Source organism: Aulostomus chinensis, chromosome 10 (assembly GCF_037954235.1).
Source record: "Aulostomus chinensis isolate RoL2024-O1b breed Wild chromosome 10, RoL_Achi_v1.0, whole genome shotgun sequence".
NCBI classification, from domain to species: Eukaryota; Metazoa; Chordata; class Actinopteri; order Syngnathiformes; family Aulostomidae; genus Aulostomus; species Aulostomus chinensis.
In genome coordinates this window covers 1,740,589-1,768,255 of record NC_141329.1, presented here as the reverse complement: position 1 = coordinate 1,768,255, position 27,667 = coordinate 1,740,589, and positions in this window count along the sequence as shown.

The window sequence follows — 27,667 nt, the reverse complement described above, 5'->3', positions numbered from 1 at the left end:
TGTGCACTTTTAGTTTTGCTCGTGTTGCTGAGGAGAATGTTACAAATATTGTTTGCCGCTTGTAAGATAAAGAACTGATAAATGTCTGAATGATCGAAACTCGACATCACTGTTATTACAGAGGATCAGGCGTGTGCACATCAGACCTGCAGAGGAATGTGCAGCATAAAATAGCAGGGAAACGTCAAGTCTTCTGCACACTTGATTAACAGCTCTAAATATTTGCAGCATTTTCACAATGTCCTGTGGACCCTGTGTGAGGCTTTTTTCCTTTGTGATGCAAAAGAAGAATTCTTGACAAATTAACAAACGTTCAGGGGGAAGTTTAGAACGTCTGTGTCAGTTCGACATATTTACAGTATCTCCCTCGCTCCCTGGAGAGTTCTCTTAAGTTCAAGCAAAGACATCTTCAGTATCTGCCTCAGGGCAAAAGGTTTGAGGAAAAGGAAGCAAGAAAAGCACCTATTCATAACACTTAAAAACAGAGCTCTTCCTCCAGGCCGTGGCTGCTGATAGACTTATGCCCATTGACTGATAAGGAGGAGGACATCTTTCAGCATGCATTCTCCTGCAGGGCTTACTTACAGATCCATACAATTCACCATTCAGGAGAGAGTCGGGCGCTACACATGTACATCTGTCGCTCAAGTGGCATACATGAGATGAGCAGTGGCATAAATAAAAAATAATCTGTCAAGCTTGCAGGGAGGCTGGAAATCTGTCAGCAGCAGGGGGGCAGAAGTGACAGCTATCGGGCAATGAAATCTAAGTTTGTAAGGAAAACTCCAAGAAACATTTACATCTGTATGTGGTGTGAAGGAGACTGACAGAAAGACAGAAAGAAATGCAGAAAGACATAAAATAGGTTGGCAGGCAGCCAGGACCCGTCTGGTGCACATCCAGTTCAAATGATGTAATAGCGGGTTAAGTAGCTCAGCGAGCTACAGGACTTGGAGAGCAGTTTTGTGTTTTGGGGGGCGACTGCGCAGCAGGTGAAACGTAACAATAGCTGGATTCATTTCCTACGTCTCCCCTTGAAGAGCCAGCTCTGAGGAGGTGGAGGGCGACTGGAAAGTTCTTTTAAATTCTCTCCATCTGCCTCCCGGTGTGTCCTGTCACTCAACATCCGTCCGAGTTTCTCCTCGTCTCAGAAAACACGCAGATTCTAAAACATTTCTTGCTCTCTGTGAAATGTTGGAGCCTCATGAAGCTCAATACTGCTCAAACATTGCTATACCCTGAGCTGCCACAAAGGGGCACTGTACCGAGTGGGACACAGAGCAAACAATAATAAACAAAAGCATCATTACTCATGTAGTCAATAAATCAATCATCTGGTGGATAATTAATTCAATCAGTTACTCAATCATCTAATCAGTAAATCATTCCACAAGTTACATATAATTCACATGTGTGACAGATGAAGGCACTTATTATCTACAACCTTTAAATGACAGATTTCCCCGGTAACCTATTTTCACAAAATGAAAAGGTGACAGATGTAATGTGGGTATTACACCAGGACAACCTCCATGAGTGTCCCTGTTATTTTGTTTGTTTGAGTTATGATGCCTCAGTAATGCATCCGCCTCATAACACGAAGGCAGGTCAGAGAGTGTGATACAGGGTGTACTTACAGCCAGGCTGAATTACACAGTACACATTAAATGTATCACTGTGTGGAAGTGGAATTTGTTTCTACAGCGAGCGAGAAGCCATGAAGGATGCAGCCACGGATCCTTGATATCTCACGTGCAACGATTGAAAAACACACAAACAGGCATTGAAATTGTTCAGCAGTGTGATAAATGTGGTCCACTGTCACATAATAAATATATTTACAATTCATGAACCACAAATTGTTACATTTGCGAATCAGGAAACATTTCTGACTCATGCTTTAAATTAGACAAGATAGATGATTTTAATTGTTCCCTCCATTTCCTCCTCAATGAGTGGGAGTTGCCCTTCAACAACTGATAAATAATTAAGCTACTTAAACAAGGAAATGACGAGGCACTTGCACGGTACATAGAGTGGAACTTTTTTTTTTTTACGAGATGCAATGATTATTAGCTTTCATCCACACCGAAGTGCACTTGTCAGTAAATGACTGCGTGTGTTTGTATGTTCCAACCGGTCCTCAATAACAACAGTTGATTCACTCCTCATCTGACGAGAAGACAGTTGGTGTGTTAGCAAACAGTCACAGTTACCAGGGAAACATGAAATGACGACATACAAGACTGAATAAGAAACAAGGTTTAATGTCAACAGACGAAGGTGCCAGGTAGCTCGATATTACTCGCTGCTGTGTTCAAAGTCATTGATATTAATGGTGGTAGAGGGGAAAATTATCCTTTAGTCCTGCGGTTGAATAGAGCACAGAGACCCGATGTCTGCCAGTACCTATGCAGCTAACACACTCTTATATCCAAATCACATTATGGCACACGCATCAGACCGAGGGCTGTTATTGGCCACAGGAGAAGACATACGCACGTTTACGGAGAATGGTTTCATTTATAAAGCAGGTCATAAAAATGTGAGTCGGGAGGGGGACGCAGGGTGCTTAAAAATATCTGAATGGGGGAATGTCATTTCAGTAATAGCATTAATCTGCATTGAAGTATGTTTACTTTTCAATTACGTTGGAGTTATGGGCTTCATAGTTGAACATCTAAAAACAGGAATAATTCAAAATACTACATTACAAACCTCTGACAGCTGGAAGGCGCTGTATATCAGGGACACCGGTGGAAAATATGAAAGAATGACAGAAAGAAAAGAACTTAAGCTCGAGAAGTTGACCGTTCACTATATTTTTACTGACGTTTGCCTGGCTGCAGCGTTCCCAGGATATATTTCTGTCTGTGTTTCATGGTGATGATCAGGCTTTACAACTTTCCACCAATTGGTCCTTTTTACATGCAGATTTTTGTCCTGTCCAACAACAACAGAGACGTCCCCCGCTTGCTCTTCCATTACAGCTGGACTGAACTAACTACAAGTAAAAGTATTTATGGTCTACAAGACCGAGCCATGGCCGTTATCCTGAATAGAGTGGGAAGTTTATTCAAAATTCAATCTTCAGTTGGATTCATGGAATGTGGGGTTGCCCCTCAAGAATCACTGTTGAGCCGTCTCACTGTCCATCACTGCAAAAAAAGTGGACAAAACTGTGTCATCACATTTTTGCCAACATTATACACTTTTCTTTGAAAGCCTCAATTATTCAGCTGGAAGCTGAAGTTATATTCTCCGTCAAAAAGGAGAGGATTGGCAGTGTATTAAGCCATTTGCTTCACTATCATTTAGCAATTATGTGTCTGTGGAGGGGAAATAGGATGGAAATCCATGTGAAGGAGATGAAAGGACAGAGCTGAAACCCTGGACTTGCTGTGGTGCCCCCCCCCCACCCCACTCATTTTCCCTCACCCCCCACCCCCCCTTCTTCTTATACTTTCTCTCAACAATGTTTGCCAGAAGCAGATCCCCCCCCCCCCCCCCCGACCCCCGGCCCTCTGGCTGGACTATCAGATAGTGGCCACCTTTGAGCATGGCACAGAGCTGCTGTGATCTAACAGCTATAAAATGCCAAAGGAAACTTATGGACAGCCATTGCCAGGGTGCAGAAGCCTATACAACACAATGGATCATTGTTATGGAATGGATGATGTCATGGCTGCACCCAATGCTGCTCCTCTTCATTTCACCCATTCCTTTTTTTTTTTAACGAAGCCAAGTCTTACTATATCTGTATGTATCTGTAGTGATGTCATGTCTGCTTCATTACAGCTTTAATACATTTTCAAGCACCAAGCTGAACCAACCTCTTCGTTACATAGATGTGTTCAAATGGATATTGACACATGACCTCAGAGTGAAGTCACCCTCCCTCGCACCTATTTCACACAAGTTCTTCTGGCTCTTCTCCCCAATACAAGTATATCATCATGGAACCCTGCAACACATTACTATTATTACCACTAACTATTAATACCTGCATCAAGACTCAAAACAACAGCCTGAAACTGTCCGTCTTTGCGTCATTCAGAGATTATTTTTTAAATGCCAATAAAAATGAGCTTTCGTGCAAAAAAGCCAGCAAGTGGGATTACTTTTTTTTAATCATCACTTGTATGAATTCTATTTTCTATTTCTGTTAAACCAACAAAGGAATTTTTAAACTAAATCGGCACCATCGTGCACCTCTGCACTGACAGAAGATACATACAAACAAATAATTGCATTCTTCCCCACCAGCATCATTTGTGCTCATCACTCATCATTTGATTTTCATTTGCGAGCAAAGTAACAGTTTGACTCATTGCCCTGATATGTGCATAATAACTCACCCGTAGCTTCGTTGGGCAGGTAGTAATTTTGTTGATCAGCCATAAATCTTTCCAGTGAATTTCATATCAGACGCATCTTACAAAAGGTTAAAAGGTTTCCACGGTGCAAGCAATAAATTCAGTTTGAGAGGGAAGTTATGTACTTTGTGTATGAGAGGACTGGAGGTGCAGTAGCCACAGGTACACAGGCAGGAGCCTCCCAGTGCTTCTACCAGGGTTTTATGTCGATCTCTACTCTTGTTATTGCTTTGGCTTCATGTGAAGCTGAATTGTCTATTAATATATACAAACAATGGGATTTATTACTTTGATACAAGTAGCCAGAGTGTCTGTCGGAGCTAATGTGTGTGTGTGTGTTTTTGGCTCCATGTCCACGGAACCCCCACCATGTGTGTGTGAAACAAAGACCGCAGACTTTGGCTGAAGCAGCACATGCCTCCAGCCTCTCTCCCTCATCTCCCTGTGCCATCCCCAGTGGCGTTCGACCCACAAGCCCACCGGCAGGACCCGCCGAGCCGTCCACCCTTCAGCCATCCTGCGCTCCGTCACCCTGGCGTCGCATGACATTCTTTCCCACAGGCAGCCACATAGTTCCAGCGTCTCCTCATGCGAGGGGGCCTGGGACCCTGCAACAGGCGGGGGGCACTTCAAAGGCCGACCGGCCCACAGCTGCAGCCTGTCGCTCCAGCAGCCAGCTCCAGTTTGTAATCATTATTAAAGGCTTGACCTCGGAGGCATCTCTGCCGCTGTTCACACCCCCTTCCCACCCCTGATAACGCTGCATGGGCTCCTCTCAAGGCGACTCCAGTTACCCATCAGGATGGAAAGTGATGTGGCGGAGGCATTGTTCCATGCTGTTGTGGTCCTGGAACTGCAGTGGAGGTATGAGGAACTTCTATGGGAGGACCCTTTTCTTGGAACTTCCTATAATGAACCAGTACGGCATTATGGCAAGAGATGCTTCAGAGGCTGGTGACTAAGCCCTGACGGAGCCTTAACATATGCACTGCTCCCAAAACAGTGACATACGCTTAAAATAGAAATATTAGTGACACGATTCCACCAAAGGCAGTTTATACGTCATTTAATGCCTGTAAGAAAAACAACAACTCGTTTCTGGACCCTTCAAAACGTAACATTCATATAAACAGAAGAACAGAAGTGTTGATGGATGTGAGGAAGAGGTAAATAACCACAATGTGACACTGCACTTGAACCATTTTAACTTCTCTTCATGTTAACTCGAATAATTCCAGGACACAAACGAGTTGGCTGAGGTTTTTCTGCTTGTTATGATGTTCTGAACTCCTCTCGATGCCTCCAGGCCCGGACCTTTAAACCCCCCGACATCGTCCCGTTAACTGATTCCTCTGACATCAGAACACAAAACAGTGGCTCGTACTTGGAAAATGATCGATCCAGTGAAAGACAGAGAGGACAAATGATTAACCAATCAGCACAGCGGAAATATCAGCGTGTCCTCTGAGGAGCACCAAACGTGCGTGGTGCCTGATTCAGGTGGATGTGCTGAGATTGGTCAGGTCACAACAGCGAACCCCCCACCCCCACCGTGGCTATGGATGATAGTGGATGTCAGACTGAGGATATTAATGGACTGTGAGGTGCGAAAACAAAAGCCCATAACAGCAAGTCAAGCTCTGGTGGACAGGTAAGAGCAGACCTGGCGCTCTCCCGGCCTCCTGCCGTGCGTGGCTGATGGGTGGAGGCTGTTGTGATTAGCCTATTAATTTTGGATTTATGAGAATAGTTTTCTGCCTGTGTCTGTTCCCTGATGCAGAGACAAAATGCAGTATTTCTTGCTCACCCACAGCAGTTTTATTGGCATTCTCTCGTTTTAAAAGCCTGTTGTTAGTAATTGAGTTGAACACTACCGTTTAAAAAGGTTTGAAGAAGTCATGACAACTGAAGGGCAATAATCTCAGCCCATACCCTCATTGTAGCTCAAACATCTGTAGATACATCATAAACTGGTCCATATCTGCCATTACACTGATGACAACCATCAGAAGCCCGATGCTCTCATGCTTTGGTTATTCTGAACAGAGCAGATGTGAGTGTGCCAACAGCAACAATACCCTCCTTTCCTTTTCTCATTAATTTCCGATGGCTGATATTGAGGTAATTCTCTTGAGTCACTCCAAAACAAGAACAACAGCAGGTGTCCAATAATGGCAGGCCTGGAGAGGGAGTGGGCGGGGCCATCACCAGGTGTGCTGTGGCGGTAACAAAATACAGAGCGTGATAACCCTTCATTAAAGATTCCACGCTCTGAACGCCATCCAGCAGAAGCGTGAGTGCGACCCCAAACTATCTCTCTCTACATGATAATCAATCCTCAAAATAACTCATTGGTTTTATTGGAGTTTATCCTGCGCTTGATGGCGTTTAACATTCTCTCAGCCAAACGTTGATTTTTTGGCACCGTTAGCAAGGCAGTAAATCTTGCTTGCACCTTTGTGTCAGCAGCGAAGACAACAGTGCTAATTATATGGTTTTGTTTTGAGGAAACTAGAAAAGTCAAACATCACTTCTACTTCATTCACAAAATTTACAGCTGCCATGCAGGCTGTGGGGTGAAGCTTGTTGCTGTTGTGCTGCTCTGACAGTCTTTTTGATGGGATGTTCGACTGCAGGTTGACGAGGATGAATGTGAATGATTAAAGAGCTGAACCCTGAACCCTGTGCTTTTTTAGTTGTTTGAAAATTTATTTCTGAACTTTGACTAAAGGAAATCTTTGGAATGCAGATGTGTTTTCATCTCGAGCTGTTACTCACTGTTGTGTTTGAATCTTCCGTGAGAGACTCTTCAACCGTCTACTCTGCTGAACATTCTCTTTGAATTTTTCACTCTGCTCTACCAACGCTTCGTCAGGGTCGTTCCATTTCCACCAGTCTTTGGAACGGTGGGACCAAAGCAAACACACACTGAGTTGCTGAGTGTCTGTGTGCCTTTGTCTCGGCCTCTTCTTTTTTCTTACTTTCCTCATACTAAACTTACACCCTGCCATCAAATTATGTCAAATAAATTAATAGTTTCATAAATAAATCACTAAATAGTGGTGAGCCAACAACTTAAGAAGCTATTTTTACCTCATAAACTAGAAAAAGCACACAAAGAGTCACAAATCAACAATCTGAATGATCTTATTTCCACTACAAGTTTTCTTGTTGCTAGTTTGGTTCCTCTAAGTTCCATTGCTGGCACCGTCGTCCGCAGGATTCAAGGGAACTGTTGTTATTGCTCTTTTGGTTGATTTTGCGTGGGTTTTTGTTCATAAACTACAAGGAGAAATGACACATTCGTCTGTGACATTGTGTATTAATCATCATACTTATCATGAAAATCCATATCTGAATAAGTATTTGTCCATCCACCCATCCATCATCCATCTATTTTCCAGACCACTTATCCGTTAAGGGTCAAAGGGGGTGGAGCCTATCCCAGCTGTCATTGGGTGAGAGGCAGGGTTCACCCTGGACGGGTCACCAGTCCATCACAGGGCCATTAGGAGCAGTTAGGGGTTCAGTATCTTGCTCAAGGGTACTTGGACATGGTCACCGAGGGAAGTGGGGACTGAACCAGTGACCATTTGGTTGCTTGACAGCCACGTGACCTCCGAGCCACGCCGCCCCATCAGTGTTTGTGAATTCATGATATGCAGCCTGCGCCGCCTGTACGAGCGTGGTGATCTACGGCTCCTTGCCTGCACAACAAGCTGGACAAAGACACATTACAGCCCAGTAACAAGAAGCACATAAACTGATTTAAATTAAAGTAAAATTCATTTTTATTTTATATGTGATATTTTTTGTTTTAGTAAAAGATTTGCTGTTTGATGTATCGTCCTGTGCAAGTGCACATATTTGGTGGTATAACAGTACAGAGTCTCTCTCTCGGTGTGACTGACACTACACGGGACATGTGGTGAAGCATTCGTGAGTAAAATCATTCCAAAGCTCAAAGGCTGACGTCTCCTAACAGATGGAAAAGCCCATCTGTCCCACGCAGACGCGCAGCTCCTTTTCTCTACCTTTCTCCTTTTGTTTTGTTAATTTGTTTATTTTTGGTTTCTATACAATCAAGAGCCACTTGAGCTCGGAGAGGCCTAGACATAATATGACGGTGGCAACGGATGAGACGGACACCGTGGGACAGGACCCCCCCAGGCGTGCTGCAGGGAGCCTGCTCGAGCAGGATGCCAGGAATGGCTCAGGGGTCCCAGCGGCACGAGCCTCCAACACTTAACAAGCGCCTTGCAGTTGTCCCCGTCCTTGACCCTGTCTAGTCTCAAGTCTTCGGCAGGAAGGAGCCGGAGGGACGCGTTCAGTCTCACTCTGTCATATCATAAAAATATCCAATGAAACTTTTTAGAACAGCTTTTCAGTGACTCCGGGGGTATATTGTGCTCACAATCTACTTTTAACTGGTTTATGTTGAAGCTATGAATGGATTTTTGTAAACTTAGAGAAATTTATTTACATGATTTGATTCCGGCACGTTGCCACACCGTATAAAACTGCACTGCAATGTAGAATTGTACTTAAAGCTAAATGGAAATATCCTTTCAGGGCAGTGGTGTGTATGCAGTGACCTCAGGACTATGACCTTGGATTCTGCCCTTTTTCTCTCACTGCCTCTTCCCCTGAGAAAGTCTGTGGATTCTGATTTGCAGGCCAGTAGATGTCTCAGCTCGGGGCTTCTTGTTACAAGACCATAACAGACTTTGCTTGGTGAGTAACAAGGACACATTCCCTGGCTCCGTCCGTGTCCTCTGGGAGGCTGTGGATCACGTACGGGAATCAGTCATGTAGGCTCCTCACCGCATAGAAAGACAGGGGCAAGAACAGGGATGCTTGTCAAGCCCTTTTTGTTGTATCACGAGAGGTTGTATTCAGCACAAACCCCTGCAATGCTAAAATGCTCCAAGCATGTGATCCTTTGAGTTGCACTTGAAATGAACACCTGCCAGCACCGTGCCCGTTGCGTAACATCAATACAGTTAAAAGGAATATAAAGTAAATGAGGGATGACTAATATGGTGAGTTTTATTTCAAAATGCTTGAGGAGCTATAAAACATTACACCACTAAATCAAGCCCAGGCCTGACAGGCCCAAGGTCTTATAAATATTTTCAGATTAAAAGTGAAATGAGTTAGACACATGCTATGCTAATATTTTTATGACTTTCGCTTTATGAGTTGCCAAAAATCATCATCATCACATGTTTCTCCTCCAGCTCTGAGGATGGCAGTAGCAACAAGAAAAAGGATGTACAGAAATAAAGTCGCAAATCTGCGCTGATAAAGTGGAGACTTTCCATCAGCCAGGCCAGCACACCCATACCTCTGAAGCTGGACCATTAAGAACAAACACTCCACATCGCAGGCAGTTAGTCTAGTGGACATTTGCCAAGAGCGGATTCCACGCAAACTGGGCTGCCCTGCTCTCGCTCGGCCTGGGAATACACAAAATGCCTGACATGCATTATGGGACACTGAATTGTGCTTTGGAAAACGTGGCTTTTAATGTTTCCCTAATTGGGGGGCATTAATCAATTGTGCTCCATCAGCAGAGGCTAAGAGGGCCTGTAAGCATCTGCCCACCATCCAGCTCCCTGACCCAAGACCAGCTGGCTCTCCACCCACGCTCTGCTGCAAGAAATCACTTTTGACTCCATCCATCACAGCTACATTAATATTCTGCCTTAAGCAGCCCACTGCTTGGACTGCATTCATGGGCTTAATTACCTTTGGCCTTGCCAGAGGAAGGTGACCGCAGAGAGCAGAGTAACTGTATCAGCTCGCCCTCTCTGTCAGTTACCATACATTTATACTCCATCAGGGACTAGTGACTCTTTCAGGCTTGTCCGCTTTGGCCCGTACATACCGCCTACAAAGGACACGGGGGGTTGGTGGTGGGGGTTAGGTATCAGAAATTGGGGACAATGGCAACAACTGCACATCTAATTTAGCTCCTTGTTTATCACAAGTTTGTAATCAGATCCACCGCACAATGGAGGGGAGCACAATGGAATGGCGATCAGGGAGCTATTGTTTTTCAAGCTAATTAGCCCCTGGCCATACCTCCGAATCCTCTTAGGTGTACAATCCCCGGGTTAAATGTGGCTAAAAGTGGCATACGTCCCTGGTACCATTAAAAAGAGCCTTACAAGTCCATGGTATTTGGGGATGTGTTGATGATGGCCTAGTTATCTGCTCATTACATTGCTTTGTTGAACATAGCCCAGTACTGTGGGAGCCCAGTAACCACACAACAGTTGTTTTTGCTCTAATGTGCTCAATTTATCTGCTATGCTGCCAATTCACATTGTCTTGTCCTCAATTGTCACTCCAACTAAGCTTAGGAGATTACACAGCAAACCGGGTGGTATTAAGCTTGACAACATTTAACATTGTTTTATTACATATTATTTTTAATCGCGCACATTAAAATTTCAGATATTCTTCTTAAGAAACATAAATCATCAATCACTGCTATTTGTAATGAATTCCGAACAAAACAATTGTATCATTTCAGAATAAAGACTATTTTTTGGAACCTATTTGTGCCACATTTTAGTGCATCTCACTGATAATAGTTCATTCAGACACTCAGCCCCCAGGGTGGGAACTGTTAGAGCCACAGAAAGCAAGAGTTCCCAACCAGCCTTGTGGAAACAACCTTTGACCTTAAAGCATTAGCCCCTGACCTGCAACAGGTGGAGACAGTGTCTTCCCAGCCAGTCGGGCCAAGTGTCAGCAACTTTCCAGCATCTCCTCTTGGCTGGATGGACAAATATTATCATTTTGCTGAGGACTACTCAGACAAACATGGTGTAAGCTACATGTGAGGTCTGACAGCACATGTTGTGGTGGGTCTCAGTGCTGTGTCTGGGACTCGTCGGGGTCTGCAGTAGGTGACTGAATATGGAAAACAAACCAAACACCTGTTTTGCACTTAGCTCCCGCAACACTGAGAAATGGAGGTAACAGAGAATTTATTATAACCTCTCAGGGACAGTCAGCTAAGAATAGTGTGTGTCATGCCAAGCTTTTAAATATGGAATAATGCGAATCATTTTAGTGAATGGAAACTGTGTGGGCAAGGCAGTCCGCTAATAATTTTTGTTATGGATGACTAAAATTCACAATAGAAGAGTGATCGTACAATGAAAGTGATGGTTTTCCTATTTCTGTCATGTACTAAATCTAAAATGTTCTTAGGAGCATAAACTGTCTTGGGTGTAAATTCCAGTAATTCGGTTTCTTTAATTAACAATTACTTATTCCAAAATCTTTCTGGCTTTGCATCTATCAGACTCTTTTAGAGCTTTAGTAGTAATGGAGTGCGAGACAGAGAGTGGTCTGTTGGCTGAAGACCAAATGGACAATCTTTGATGTGCAACTGTGTAGATCTCATGGCCGGGCAGATTCCTGAGCCTCCTGAGAGGACGAGGCAGGCAAAGTTTCCCAATAGGTGTCGGCAATCACCTTCTGGTCTGTCTTCATCACCGGGAGAATGCATGCAAGTGGTCCTCGGAGACCCTCCCTGACGTGGTTTTCAGTGGCAAACGAGTTTTGATGGAGAGGTCAGGGAGAGTTCCTGACCAGCGGGGCCAAGGGCCAGGTGGCACATCACAGCGTCCCTATGTGCAGCTATCCTCAGAATGCGACACAGTGGCGTCGGCAAGTTTGCCTCTGATCACCGAGGGGAGGGTTGGGTGTGATAGCATTGCCAAATGCTTAGGGGGCTGTGGTACAGGCCCGCCGTGCCAACTTTTCGCCGGGCCATTCTGATTTCTAGTCCGGTATGAGCTAAGCTGGTGGAAAAAGCTGTTCAAGATGCAAAAAAACAAGAAACAAAGCCAAAAATATCCAGGATCCTTTCAGCTTTTTATGCTCTTTTTGGCAAAAGAATGAAAGGTATTGTTCAAAAAGAAGATGCAATCATGTGGTGACAAATGGAAAATTCTCAGTTTTTAAACACATTTATTTTTATTTTTACTGCAAATTCCAAAGTGGGTATATTGATCAATGAGCTCGCAGCATCAACCTACAGTATGGACTTTTTACCACCATGCTGCTCTGTTGTGCTTTTCACAGAAATGGATGTAACGTAAGTGGCTGCTCTTGAAATATATCCACCCAGCAAATATGAAGGTTAACAGTGTTCTGTTTATTTCACCTTTATTTGATAATTGTGATGGAAACTGGAAATCGTGTGGACAAAGTGTGGAGGTGGGAAGACAGAAGCCAGAAGCCTCAGAGGCCCTGCAGCCTTAAATATATCTCTACACAGGCGCATGTCAAAACACACACACACACACACACACGCACACACGCACACACACACACATGCACACACACACACGCACACACGCACACACACACACGCACACGCATGCCTGGGACACGGATGGGGGTAAAAGTATTGAAAGGATTTTAATAGACTTGCTGCAAAGTCTCCAAATAAACGATATATAAGAAGTTCAAACGTGCTGTCTAACCGCAGCAGCTTCCATGGTGATGGGCATGTTCATAACAGCGAGATTTCTTTCCTCACTCACTCTTTAAATTTGTTTGTATTTTTTTGATTTTGAACTTAACACAGTTCACCTCAACTTGGCTTTCAAAGTCAGTTACATCCAAAAGGACACCTGAGACATCTTCGACAGAGCTGTCAGCCTGACATGGAACGAACCATTGTGCAAGGTTAGATGGGTGTTGACAATTAGGAGTGATTCAGGAATGCCATCTACTGGCTGCGTGTTGTTTCACTCCCTTCGAAGAACTGAACAGACCTCAGTAACCACAGGAACCAATCTCTGATTCTGTTTGTTCTGGGTCTGATCAAGGTTCACCTGGCCGCAGGAAAGGAATCATTACATCAGACACATCAAGTTTTCTTCCCATTCATCATCACTTTAACGGCGCTCAGCGGCTCTGGAGAGAAGCACAAGGACTAATTAGGCTGCGTATGGCCCACAAAGTGGCTCTGTCATCTCGCGCCTATTGAAAAGAACAAACTGTCCCTTGCCGTTCTCAGCTGTCCAGAGATATTACAGATAGAAAAAAACATTTTGAAACAGCAGCTGTCTTGTGGTTTTCAGTGCTCAATCCTCTAAAACCCGAGCCTTGCAGTATGGCAGCACGACTGTCTGTCTCAAGTCCGAAGATAAAGTCACCACAGCCTGTTGCTGTCCAATAAAGTGACTGAAGGAGGCCAGTATCTGCTTTTATATGCAACCAAATAACATGTTAATGACCCATTCCAAAAGCCATTTATCATAATTCAATGAAAAAAAATATCTACTGGCAATGCAGTTTTGCTACTGGTTAAGCACATTTAATGGGATGGTGGCGATGCGCCGGCAGCCACCACTAAAGCACAGCTAACTCTTGCTGGGATGCTTCAGTCTCAGCCAAAATACAACATTTTTACAATTCCTAAGTACGAGTTCCTCAGTATGAAAATATGCAAGAATTAAAAGAATGATTGAGCGCACTTCTTAGTCAGTATCTTCAGATAAAAGACTTCATGCTAAATTCTCATTTCTCTTTAATATCAACTCTTCAGACCTGCAGCATTCATCCAGAGATGCTGTTGAAGAACAAACACCGGGGAAAGTTCCCACTCATTACATCATTCCTGCGAATTAGTAGGGGAGGTTTTACATGTGACAATGACACAAAATCTAACAGGTGACTCCAGAATGGAGGATAAACAACATCATTCCCTTTAAGTAAGTAAAAATTTGCTTTGAGTAAAGAAACTATTAGCCTGCACCCTTTAGACACTTAACTATTAGGAGGCGGGCTGTTTATTTGCACACTCTGTGTGTAAAATAAATGAATGTGAGTTGTGTAATCCCCAAACGCTGGCCTGTAATCCCATGAAACTAGACATCACCTACATCATTGTTGGGGAGGAATACAGCTCTATAAAGCAATGCATTTTTTCTGGAAATGTTCAGACTGATGTTAATATCACTTATCTCTTCCTGTTGCAGCAGCTTTGAAGGCAGCTCCCCGTATAATCCCTACGCACCAAATACTACATCATAGTCTGGTTTAACTGAGGTGCCAGTGTGAATCATTTTCAACTGTAGTCTCGGAGAAATTGCAATTTCAGTCCTGATTCAAAGACTCACTGAAAACAACATACAAAAGAAAACCTTGAATTCATATTTACCGAACAGTTGTGTCACAGTTTCTGTTGTTTAAGAGTCAGAACACCTTCGGATCTGCTCGTCTCAATGTTCCTCTGTGTGGCTGTACCCAAGAGAAGCAGCCCACCTCCAGGGAATCCGTCTGCCAGCAGATGTAGACGATTTGCTGGCTTTAGTTTTCTGCTAAGCGGAGGCAACATGGCTCTGTGAAACCAACCCAGCGTTTCATCCCAGCAGCTGTGAAGATATTCATTACTGGTTTGGTAACTGTTAGGAGTCTTGTTACTCACCTGAACAGGCAGGTGGGAAGAATCAGATTCTCATTTAGCAATTTAATGTAATTTTTCTCAGCTATTCCAAATTAACACATGAGATGGATTTACATTCCAGTGCGACAGTAGACAGCGTGAAGACCGCATGACAGACATGTGACTTATTTTTCATGTTCGCCAACTATTTGACCGTCACACTGAGATGAGATCCAGCTTATCACATCTGGACAGGAAGAGTTTCTCCGCCACTGTGACAAAAGAAAAAGTCCGGCCTTGATCGTCCCCTCAGAAGTACTTTAAGGTCAACTGCTGAGGTCAAATGCAGGCGTCACAGATGCGGCGCAGTTGTCTTCCTCTGCTGAGACGGACAGTCTCTCAGTTCTGAAAGAGTAAAACGAGTAAAAGAGATGCACGTAAAGCCTTTCATCACCAGCATGGGACAGCTGTTAAATTAGGAACACAAGCATCTTCATTTGAAAAGGTTTTGTTTGTCATATATGACAAAAGAATATATGATAGATAGATAGATAGATGATAGATAGATAGATAGATAGATAGATAGATGATAGATAGATAGATAGATAGATAGATAGATAGATGATAGATAGATAGATAGATGATAGATAGATGATAGATAGATGATAGATAGATAGATAGATGATAGATAGATAGATAGATAGATAGATAGATAGATAGATAGATAGATAGATAGATGGATAGATAGATAGATAGATAGATAGATGATAGATAGATGATAGATAGATGATAGATAGATAACAGATTCAGTGAACTCTTTATCCATGAAATGTGATGAGAACAGAATGTAAGCATTTTCATCTTCGGATACTTGGACTGAATACTTGAACTGTTGCAGGTTACCAGATTTCTACCGGTGATGACATTTTTCAAATAACCGTCTTCAGCTGACTCTCCGAATCTGAACGGGACAAAGAAGATCCAGGATCGGTGGGACAGTGCACATCTCCGCGCTCGAGAGGAGTAATGGCAAGACTCCAAGGTGCCAGAAGCTATAGATCATGTGGCCCTGCCGTTTCTCTGGCAGCCCCTTATACCAGAGACAATAAGAGACCACATTTCCTTTCCTCCATCATTCATCACAATAAACTCTGCCCTGATCTGGCTGTCCTGCTCAGTGCCAACAGATGGCGCTAGTGCTGCACCGTAGAGCACTGCTGGGGATTTGCTGTCAGCCAGCTTCTCCCAGATGTCCACGAGTGTTTGAAGAGCTGCTTCCTTCCACCGAGGGACGGAGGTTTTGGCGTGAGAGAGATAGTACGCTGGAGTCTCTCTACCTGAGACATCTGTTTTCTGGGATTTGTCCCATAACACCAGAAATATTTAGTTAACATCTGCTCTTTTAAAGAGAATTTGTCTTTTATCTCCCTTGGTGCCCGAAATGCCGTCTTCACAAAAAAGCATGTCTGTGTCATCTACCTTGCCTGCACCTAACCTGCACCCACCCTCCTGTTGACTGTGTGCATCAAAGCGCTGCCGTACCCCCCCCCCCCCGACTCCCCACAGCTCATTAGCGCGGACTGAGACACACAGCTAAATGTTTTGTTTGTAGCTGGAGCACAAATTAGTTCCATGTTTGAATGCTACAAAACAAAACATTTAAGGCTGAACATGAGGACAGTAAAAGAGCATGAGGACAGTAAAATTCAGGTCATATTCACTAAGCTGTGTTTTAAGGCAGTGCAATGGTGACAAATTAGCTGTTTCCAGCTTGTCTCCTTACAATAAGTAGCAATGTACCTGTGGTTTGTGCTTTTTCACATCTTAACACACACACACACACACACACACGCTATTTTATGATTGTTTTTTTCTGCCTGCCAACTTGTTTTCCTATGGAATATTACACATCACAAATGCCTGCAAGTCAGCTACTGTATGGGCTCAGATGTAAGTGAATAAATACGATCGTAATTCCAACGGCGTTTCCCATTCTGCATATTCTGACATCTCACACGGAGCTGGGTATCGATCAGGCCGGTAAACTCTGACACACAACATCAGTTGAATTTTGAAAAGATAGCCTTTCTCAGGATGTGACTGATGCTCTGAGCGGACGGGTCGTTTCATACCAGTCACACAGACATCTGACATTTTTATATATTTTCCATGTAAAATGTGGAAAATCAACTTCAATTCAAATGAGACTTTTTTACAAAACAGTCAAAGAAATACCAAATAATTCAGTGGCTCAATTACAGAGTTCCTAAAAAGAGGAGGAAATCACCGCAACAAACTGAATGTTACGGTGCCACCAACTGATTTGACACATCAGAGAAGCCTGTTTACATCATGGCTGTAAAACACTGATTGTTGTGGTCTTTGTTCCATGATAATTAATAATGTTTTTCAAAAAAAGAGGAACTGGTTGAAGAAGGATCTGAGAATCTGCTCGTGCCTGCATGATTTTCATATATGCAGTTTTTTTTTAATGAAGAAACAAACAGGGAAGCTTTGTGACACTCCTACAAAGACTGGCTATGGTAATTTTCCCTACACATTAGCACACGCTGTTATCTGATGTAAAATGTCACATGCTTTGTTTTTCAATTGGCAGATTTGCCTGCACAGCGAGACGACAAAGCCTTCAGAATCTGATTGAAAAGATTTGTTTTCTGCACTTTTCAATTACCTCTTGCTTGACGCAGAAGCCCATCTCCTACGCAGTGTATGTGAGTCCAAGGATGAAGAGAAAAGGAGCGACAGAGGAGATGAAAAAAATGCATCCTGTTTACACAAAATAAGATACGACATGCCTCGTACTTCACACAATTCCTGAGACAATCAAAGTGAATACCAAGGGCTTAGAATAAAATACAGCCCACATATGTATTCAATAGCCCAAACTCCAGGATGAACTGACTTTCCAAAGTGGCGGGTGTCCTTATATTTGCATAGGCAAGCAATGGCACTAATGATAAAAGTTTAACCCAGTTTCTTAAATGAGTTCAAAAGCAAAACTCCCTGTTGTACTTCCCCCTCTTGCAAGTGCCATACATGCTGTAATTAATGTCAGTGTATTTGAGGCAAAAACACTCTCACTTGGTCTATTTTGCATGTATGGCCCTGATGAGAAAAAGATACGGAATGTGTCCTTGGAGTGAAGGAATATAGTTTGCAGAAGCGACTGATGTTTGCCATTGATATGCACAGCAGAGGGTTTTTTCTGTTTTTGTCTTCCCACACTAGAGACCTCAATGTCTGCTTTAAAAATGAACCGCCCACCCCAATCAATGAGTTAATTAACATATTCTAGACTTGCTTCAAGCACTGATGACGAAACTTAACATCAATCTTCAGCTATAGTCACTTACTCGGTGGAGTGAAGAAGGTTCCCAAGGTCGTACTAATCAGACATCTGATTCAAATTATATTTTGCCTAAAGGGCTCAGAAGAGGCAATGTTGGAGAAACAGATGTGGACGAATTTCCCATCAAAAAGCAAATCCATGTTGTTAAAGTGTCATTTTAAGTTAACTTTAAAGTGTCAGATGAAACCCCCATCCAGCGCAACACACACGCACACACACATGCTGGGCTACTTGATTCTCTTAAATGTCACTGTGGAAATCAGGCACTGCATTGTTTAGTTTGCAAAAAATGGTTCCTCTCAGACGAGCTCCTCAGGGTTTTCAGTGCAGACTTCTTTTGCAGTGAGGCGAGCAGAAATGGTTATAATTTGTTTGCCAGACTGAAGTCAAGGAAATTAGTCGCCAGTCGTACTTTGAGCCTTCTTTTATCGGCAGCAACCCCTCCACGCTGCCCTGTGTCAGCCTGAATATCTCTTTTCTCTTAATAACCTCATCAAAAAGTTCCCCTGCTTCCTCACTATTCTCTTTCTTGATCTCTGTTCCACTGTCACTAACGCTTAGGAGGGGTTTCGTCGTGTTATTTGACATTCTCCTCACTTGTAGGGGAGAATCTTACAGGGAGAAATATTTAACTCCTTTCTGAGACAGATCTTTCTCTGTCTAAGAGGAAATACACCAAAGGGGTCAGGGTGAACGCACTTGCTCTTTATTTTTTCAAACTAATTGATACATTTCAAAGCCAACTCAACAATAATCTGAAAAAGATGTTTCCTGATGCGTAGGTTGTGTCTGTAAACTTGTATAAAATGGTCAATAAATACCCATCATCAAAGCAGAAAGTCTGTTAGCTTACTGTTCATGCATATTTCGTCTGGCTTCAGACGACTGGCAACTGGCTCCAGTAACAAGTGTTGAAATGAGAACATGCAACACAAAGGCACAGGGCCGTGAGGATTGTTTGGCATTACCCAGATTGCTCTGATTCTCCAGAACCATCCCAGAGAACTGTCCCTCATCACGCCTCCCTCATTGCCTCCTGATGTCACGCGCCGGATGGCAGCGCTGGTGTTTGTAGACAAGGCAGACAAAGAGCTGCAAGCAGAGAGCTGTGCAGTGGAAAACACGGCTGTGCTGTCAAAAAGCTGAGACCAGGCCAGAAACATCAATGTTCCTGCATGAAAAATACAGATTAGAGATCAAATGATCTTCATAACACATTCTAGAAAACTGGACATGTTGTTTGTATTTCATCAAGTGTTATATTTTTTCGGTTATCAGCTGAATGTTAGAATTGACAATTATTTTGGTCTTTTGGAAGTTTATCAGGATATGTTGATGCTTTTAGTCTGGACAAGCAGCACTAAACATGTTTGGTACATCAGGATCATCAACAGCTCCTTGAACTAAAGCACTCATGTGTGAACGTCCTTATGACAGGAAATATGACAAGCATGAAAGCTGCTTGTTGTGAACAGAGAGAAACCCCACAGCTAGTTAGCAACATTTAACTTCTGGTTACTAGCACAGTTTTTTGGTTTTTTTTACATGCTTTTGTTTAACAGTTTGAGGTGAGGTCTGCGATTAACAGCCAAAGAGATTTTAACATTTCATTTGACAACATTTCACTAAATACCACCTTAAGAGAGGTGGTTGCTGACAAGTGGCCGAACATCCAGAACCAGAATTAGCAACGTGAACTAAAATGCACAATCAGAGAGAAGAATCTGGCAAATATGATAGCAAAACAAACAAAAAGGTCACCAGGGCAACGTTGATAGGACACATTTGTCTTCCAGAACAATTCCATTTACTGACACACCACAAACTACAGCCTCAAGAACTCAGTAAACACCTGTCTGTTCATCTGGGATGTGGACTGGCCCGGACTTGGCAAGCGTTCTAATGTTCTGTTTACTGAGCTTTCAGTGACACTTAGTACACTGAAAACAACATGATTTATAAAATAACCTGCAGAGGGGAAAATATGCCTTATTAGCCCCGTCCTGAATCAATGGGGACTCCCCTGGTATCATGACTGGACCTCTCCTGATCTTTGTACACTTGCTGAGCCTCATGTCCGGCGCTGCTGACCCAGCAACAGTTTCACACTGATCCGACTTGGGACCCTTGTGATAGATTGTGATGACAGTGGCTCTGACTGCATGAGCCTTCTGTGAGAGAAGAGCTTGAAAACTGCCTGATCCTGTGGAGCAGCAGTGACCCAGCGATGGGCCGATGCTTAGCAGACGTAATGAAAGCAAGCATATGTATGTCATGAAGCAGAACTGTTCTAAGGCTGCCAAACGAGACGCTGGTTGCGTGATGACCTCTAATTGTGGCGGAGCCATTTTCTGCTTCCCTAGCAAAAATAACTGTTTTCAACCAGCAGCTCAAATTGGCTAAATCAGGTCCTCGGTCCTCTTAAAACTGCAGCAGGGTTATTCAGCACTCTGAGGCTGGAAGCAACCACAGGGATGAGAATGAACGCCATGTTAATGAATGCACACTGAAGCTCTCTCAATGAGTGATTCAGCTAATCACTGGTGAAGTATGTCCAACTTCATTAGCTCACAGACATTCAAACTGTACACTGTACCAAGGACGGGGCAGCCTTACGTGTCTATTAGATGAAGTATTTATGTGTAAGACGTTTTCATATCTGCATTCGTCTTCTGTGGCGTGCTGTGTATTTCTCTGAATCCCGCCAGAAAGACAGGTTACATCATATTGTGCTAACAGAGGTCAGCAGCCAGATCATGCAGTTCGCCTGATATCAGACAGAATTGTTGATGTGTTAACTTCAGTTCCATCTTCAAACTGACATCAACGCTAAACTGTTGAGTTTGTCATGAGTTTGAACTGAGATTTAACTTTGATGATGAGCTCTTGTGAGCCCTGCCCATACGCTAAAAGCCAAGCATGTTTGTCCAATTTCCAGTGAAATTTTCACATCACACTTCATATAAAGCAGTGGATCTCAAACCTGCTACAAAAAGGAAGCATGACAAACACAAAGTAGGCCTATTATATACGGACATGAGAGTGTAATCCATTGTTTTCACTCCATTGAAACAGACATGACAGCTAGCACAGATGACATTTGTAAAGGAGCTTCTTTTGTGAGACAATTTATGTCTTTACTGAGAAAGATGAAGTACATTTTGCTAATTGCTTTGATGGATTATTTCATACAGGCAGAAACAACAAAACAAAAACAATAACAACATTTTTGGCTTGCAATAAGTAAAATTAATGATGGTTTAATGAGAAATGAGACTTTCATACTTGGCAAGGTTTTACTTTTAGCATGGTCATGGGGGGGTGGAGCCTATCCCAGCAGCCTTCAAGTGAGAGGCGGGGTTCACCCTGGACAGGTCACCAGTCCATGGCGGGGCCAACACATAGAGACCACAGCGATGACCACCGTGCCGCCCTGGGATTATAAACCCCCAACAGTATTCATTGATGCCCTTTGATCAAGGACATGCTGTTTCCTGTCATGATGCCAGACAAGGCAGCAAGATAGTGCGCAGTGCTTCACAAGGACAACAAATACAATAAGAGTCAGATGAAAATGAACTGCTGAATTATTTTCTTTAAATTTTATTTTTATACATTCCAGTCAGCTGCAAAGGCATCAGACTGGAATCAAGGAACCGTCTGTACCTGTGGGGCAAGTCTGTCACTCTGCTCTCACAGAGAGCAAACACCAAATATGCAAACCTGGGGAAAGTCAATGTCTTCTAGAGAACTGCAAGAGAAGTAACTGAGGAATTGAACATCTTTAATTAATAATCATTTGTTTCATATTTGATACTTCACTGCAGCAGCATGTTATTGAGAAAGACCACTGCAGTTTTTTATGTTTTTCCCGTTTCCACGAGTTTGTTTGCAGCATCTCCAGGTAGAAACCAACATTTCAAGAGTGCTGTAACCCTGCTGAAACAGTGCAGCCTGGTAAAGTTGTCTAAATAATGTAAAAGTTTAACGTATTTGGCTTTGCTGTCATTGCCCTGAGGAATCTGATCTTTCCAGTTGCTCCTCCTCCACTATTAATTCATCAGCTTCTACCCAGGCAGCTTGGGCCATCCGCAGCACCGGGAGCTCTCCTGGTGGTCTGCTGTGGTGAGGGGCCTGCAGGGTGCAGTTCAAAGTGCATGTATTTTATAGTGAACACTACACACTGAGAAGAAAACCTGCAGCTACCTAGAGAGAAAGCACCCAGCCAGGCACGGAAAATGGTTGTGTGTATGTTACTGAGGCACTGGAAGATGTTGATGCTCGAAGATGTACGGTGGAAAAAAAGAAGAAAGTTGGAGATGGAGAAAGAGAAGGAGCAAGTTTTACAGGAGACGCCGCTGCTGGGTTTCACACTCACATTCACACCCAAATGATTCATCAGCATCAAGTTTAATCAAAACTGCATACAGCTGTTCATCCATACTGTACTCCATGAAGCCCTCATCGTTACATAGAAGTGTGAGTCTGTGGTGATGTATGTATTTGTACAACTAATTATGAAGACAGATTCCACCTCTGCAAAGTAATAACTGACTCATTTCCTCAGACACTCCCGTTTCCTCGTTGAATGAACTTCCAACCCATCCAGCCAAACAGCAGACGTCAACCAGGCGCTTTTGTTTGTTGCTTTGTTTCTCTGTGTGTGAAAGTCAAGTTGAGCCACTGAAACGGAATAAAGTGCTGGTAAAAGAGCGGTTACAATGTGTACTGTTTCAGGCAGGTGACAGGTTTGACAGGTTTGAGTCAGGTGACAGGTTTCAATCAGGTGTAAACAAACTCTTTATCGTCTATAAACTCACTGAGATGTTGTACTCCATTCTTTGAACAGGTGGAGAGCGTGGTCGACTGTATCGCTGCACATATTAGCAGGTTACATCATTCGAAGCAGGTGTTGGCTCATCAGTTTGGAATTCACATACACGACAATTCTCCAGGGCAGCACAGTGGAGCAGTGGTCCTCCCTGTGGCCCCCATCAAGAGGGTTGTGGGTGGAGCCCCGGCTGCAGCACGGGGTCTTTCTGGGTGAGTCTCCATGTTCTCCCTGTTCCTGCTGGGTTCTCTCTGGTACTCCAGCTTCCTCCCACAGTCCAAAGACATCAAGAGGGGACCAGGTTGATCCAGACTCTAAATTGACCGTAGGCGTGGCTGGGAGAGCCAATGGTTGTCTGTCTCTATGTGTTGGCCCTGCCATGGACTGGTGACCCGTCCTGGGGGAACGCTGCCTCTCGCCTGAAACAGGATAAGCAGAAGAAAATGGATGGATGGATGGTTAGATGGACAATTCTCCAGATAATGAAGTATTCTTCCGGGTAGGGGACCTCCAGGACCCCGCCGTGGCCTGACTGCTGTATTTCCCCAGCCTGAGTGATCAGTCCAGTTCAGCCACTCTGAGCTGCATTAAAGACATAGAAAAACGGATGTACAGGAGGAGCCTTGGCACTGTGAGGGCCACCTTGTAAATGCCCTTGTTCAGCTGAATCACATGCACATGATGGTTTGATGTGGTTTATCATTTGCTTTCCACCTTCAAGGACTATGTCAAACTTAATATTTTGGAGTCAGAATGTGCCATGGATGCCAAAGGTCTAGAGCAGACCTGGTAACAAGTATTTATGCTGTGCATGAAAAAACAACTGTATTGCTTTTATTTTGAAAAGCCTAGCATTGTTATTATTTACGTGTCCACCTGTGAAGATTAACACATTAAAAATAAAATGACAGTGATATAATGATAGTTTAAAAAAAAAAGTTTTTTTACTTTTATAGGATTATTTTCCTGTTCGACCTACACCACAATTAACAAATTTACATGAATAATTAAGGAATATTTTCCTACTTCTGACTACCAGTAGCAGCTAAACAAAATATATATGATTTACTGCTTTTTTACAGTGGGAGAAAATTAATATTGAGCAGAATTAAGTTCAAGTTATTGTTGGTTTTGGCCTCCAACACACTTCCCATTTTTCATGTGGCCCCCTGCAGAAACGAATTGCCCAGCCCTGGTCTGGAGGCCACAGCAGCCATTTTCACTGGTTACATTGTATCAGACAGGGAGGCGGAGTCAGTCAAGTCACCTGGTGACTGTCCTGGTTGGAATGGAACAACAAATCCTGCCAGGCATGATGACGAGCGGTGGATATGGTTTTAAAAATGTGCTTGCATGCGCAACTTTTCAAGGAATTTAATGCGGATGTGAAGCAGCAGCAAAGCCTCCTCTTCAGAAATGTCACTTTTTATATAAACAGGGGCTGGGAATTAAGTCTAATTAAATCTGCGCTGTTGAAAACTGACATTTTCCTTTTTCCTTGCTAAGATCTCAGTCTCGTTCCCTCTGAACACCCAGTCATGACTCTGCCTCGGCTGCCCAAAAATCCCAGTGTCTTGGTCTTCACTTAAAATGGGTGGTCTCAACCCCGTCATTAGCTCCAGCAATATGTTGTCCTTTATGGAAGTTATCTAGGCAGGAGGTGATAATATGGCATTTGTTTATGACACCATGTGAGTTTAATGCTGTACCTTGGCAATAAATATCCATGGGATTTAGTGTAGTCTACAGCTTAATGGTCTGCATGGGTCACCAAGGAAAGCTTTTAGCAATGGAACTGACAGACAGGCGCTTAATGGACTGGAGTTCTTTCTTAAGCAAAGTGCACAGATGGAAGAGTGAGGATGAGCCCTGGCTGATTGATCATGACCCACGAATAACACCAAGTCAAGGAGGCTGCTATGTCATGCTCATGACTCAACTGAGAGCAGGAGCTAAAATGATTTCCTCTCCTGATTCTTACACTTCTGTCCCTCCACCAACACCGGAACCCTCTCAGTGTGCTCCGTAGCTTCTGCTTCACGAGGCATGAGAAATAATTAGTAAAGACAGAGGCCTCTACCAATGCGCGCTGCCTTCGTCCTGTCCTCCCATGGTGTTTTCTTATCTGGAGGTTTTAAACTCAAGAAGGTGGCCGAGAAAGAAAATTTGCTTGGTTCCATTTCTCCGAATCGGACTCATCCACCAGCACTTGTTTGCACCTGCACATCCATCACCAGCCCTCTGGTTATCATCAAAGCAGATTTAATGTCTCAATAAAAACGTCTTTACTGGCACAATCACGCTTGTGTACCTACACGGTGTAATTTAACAGCTTCAGACCTTTAATACTTATTTATGAGTGGCTACATGTAAGTAAAACAGCCAAAATACACGTTCTTTTACCGTTGTACTCTATTTACATGACGCTGATAACCCTGTCACATCTAACACTGATAACACTCATCACTTCAACTGCTGTCTGCCCGTCGTCCACCACATCAGTGTCTTCACCTCCCATTTCTCATCTGTTTTCATTTCATATCCTTTCATCTCTTCTTCCTTTTTATATGAGCCACCATCGGTGCCAAAAAGATAGAGCTTGTCTTTTTGTCAATAGGACATGAAATGATTGTGAGCTCACAGTGGAGCAGTAAACAAAACTGATGCAGCAGATAGACAGACATTCAGTCGGCCTATAAAACTGACTCAGGGATGATGGACAGGTCCTACAGATCTTTAAATGCAGAAAACAGCATTTTTTTGGAGTCCAATAAGAGACTCAGCCAAGGTGAACTCCAAGTTATGATGAAACTTAAAGCAATTTGACCCTCGGCTGAGGAAAATCTGATAGTCGTCTTCTCCCTGATTGATGTAAACACATAAATCTTGTCATTTTGTCCAAAACAAGCCCATTGCTCATTGGTATGAGACAACAACAATTAATTTTGTGCTCCTCGGTTCAACCCCCCCATGTACCTCCTGTTTTCATTGTGAAGGTTTAGTGGGTTTATACGTCTCAAGGCAGCAGGAGAGAGTGCAGCAGGGTGGGTGTGGAAAATCATCCTCTGCAGATGGATGCTTTTCTCTCCTGGGCTCAGAAAGTGTAACAGGACATGTGGTCTAAACCACCGAGCTGGTTAGTCATGCGGCCGGTCAGATGTGCAGAGTTTGAAGAAGGTGGGAGAGGCACTGTAAGGTGTGAAGGTGGTAAAAGGTGGTGGAGGGCAAAACTGGCTTAAAGTGGACAAGTGTAGCTGATGGACAGGCCTTGTCCAACACTCATTCCTGCTTCCATCAAACAACATCAAACCTGCCATCCATTCCCTGCTGCCTAATGAGCCTCTTTTTTTTGGACCGTGTGAATTTTTTGTCAGGCGAACCTCCACTTGCTGTCTTGTCTTAAAGAAAAGTAGGCTACTATTTTCCCCCATGAGCTTTCTTTTCATGGTCACACATTCTACCTAAGTGAAGTCATTTGCTTATTAGCAATATTAAATAATTTAACTGTCAAGCAGGATGTAAGGGATATAATTAACTTCACATTTAGTTGAACATGCCTAAGAATGGTATTCTGTATTGTATCTATATTTCCTCCGAGAGCCGTTACTATCAGGCTCTGATGTTTTTGCACACTTGTGAAGACTTTCTTCCATGACCCGCAGGGCTGCACCATGTGACTGCTGCTGCCACGACTGATGTCCACTTGTGTACGAGCTGTTGGTCCTGGTACATGATGCTGTTGGACCTTCACCCCTGCGATGAGGCTTAACTTTGTTCTTGCCAGATTTGTGCTCATCCCGCTGCTGCCTGATATTTCCGTTTCCCCTTGCCTGTGGAAGAACTGTGAACTCTTTCATGCTGCAGGGGGTCAAGCGGCTCATGCAGTTGGAGGCCGACCATAAACTGAGCTGGATCTGCTCACCTGCGGGTTTCAAGACATCCAAAAGGACGACTCCAGTGGCAGGCATAAGGCTGATGCCTCAGCTCGCTCCATCTGAGCTTGTCTTCCTAATTGTCCTGCTTCTAGCTGGGGGATGTGGACTCTCTCCACCCTGGCTCTACAAAGCTCTTTCTAGACATATCAAGCCTTTTGTTAGACCTGATATTGCATGAAAGTTCCTCCAACAGTGAATGTAAACTAGTCCCTAGTCCCAAGGTCTTCGAGGGGGGCGCCTGTACAAAACACAATCAAAGGTTCTCAGAGTAGCTCTCCAAGTCCAAGGCTCTCATCCTCCTCTAGATGGAGAAAATGTTACTTTCCTGCAGAGAACCCACATGAGAACAATGGTCACTGGAGGGTCATGACCTTATCATGAAGAACAACCTCAGAGTTTAACTGCAGAATGTTTGAGTCCATTTGTCACATCTACAAGAAAGGATTTTATTGTGAGCAGCTGGATTGAATAATAGGCATCACCTCCACCTGCAGATAAATGTCCTTCATTGTTTCCCTCAGTAGCCCAGTGAGCCTGCTTTCTGTGTGTATTATATTTGAGTGTGTGTCATGTATGTTTTTGTCATGGTCACAATTTCAAATAATCACGACCTATAATGTAACGTTCGCGTGATATTTCACTTGTGCATCATTTCACACACAGTCTTCCTTTGAGGGTGCATTGATTCTCAAAGGATTTATGAAGTTCATAAAGAGAACCCCCCCCCCCCCCCCC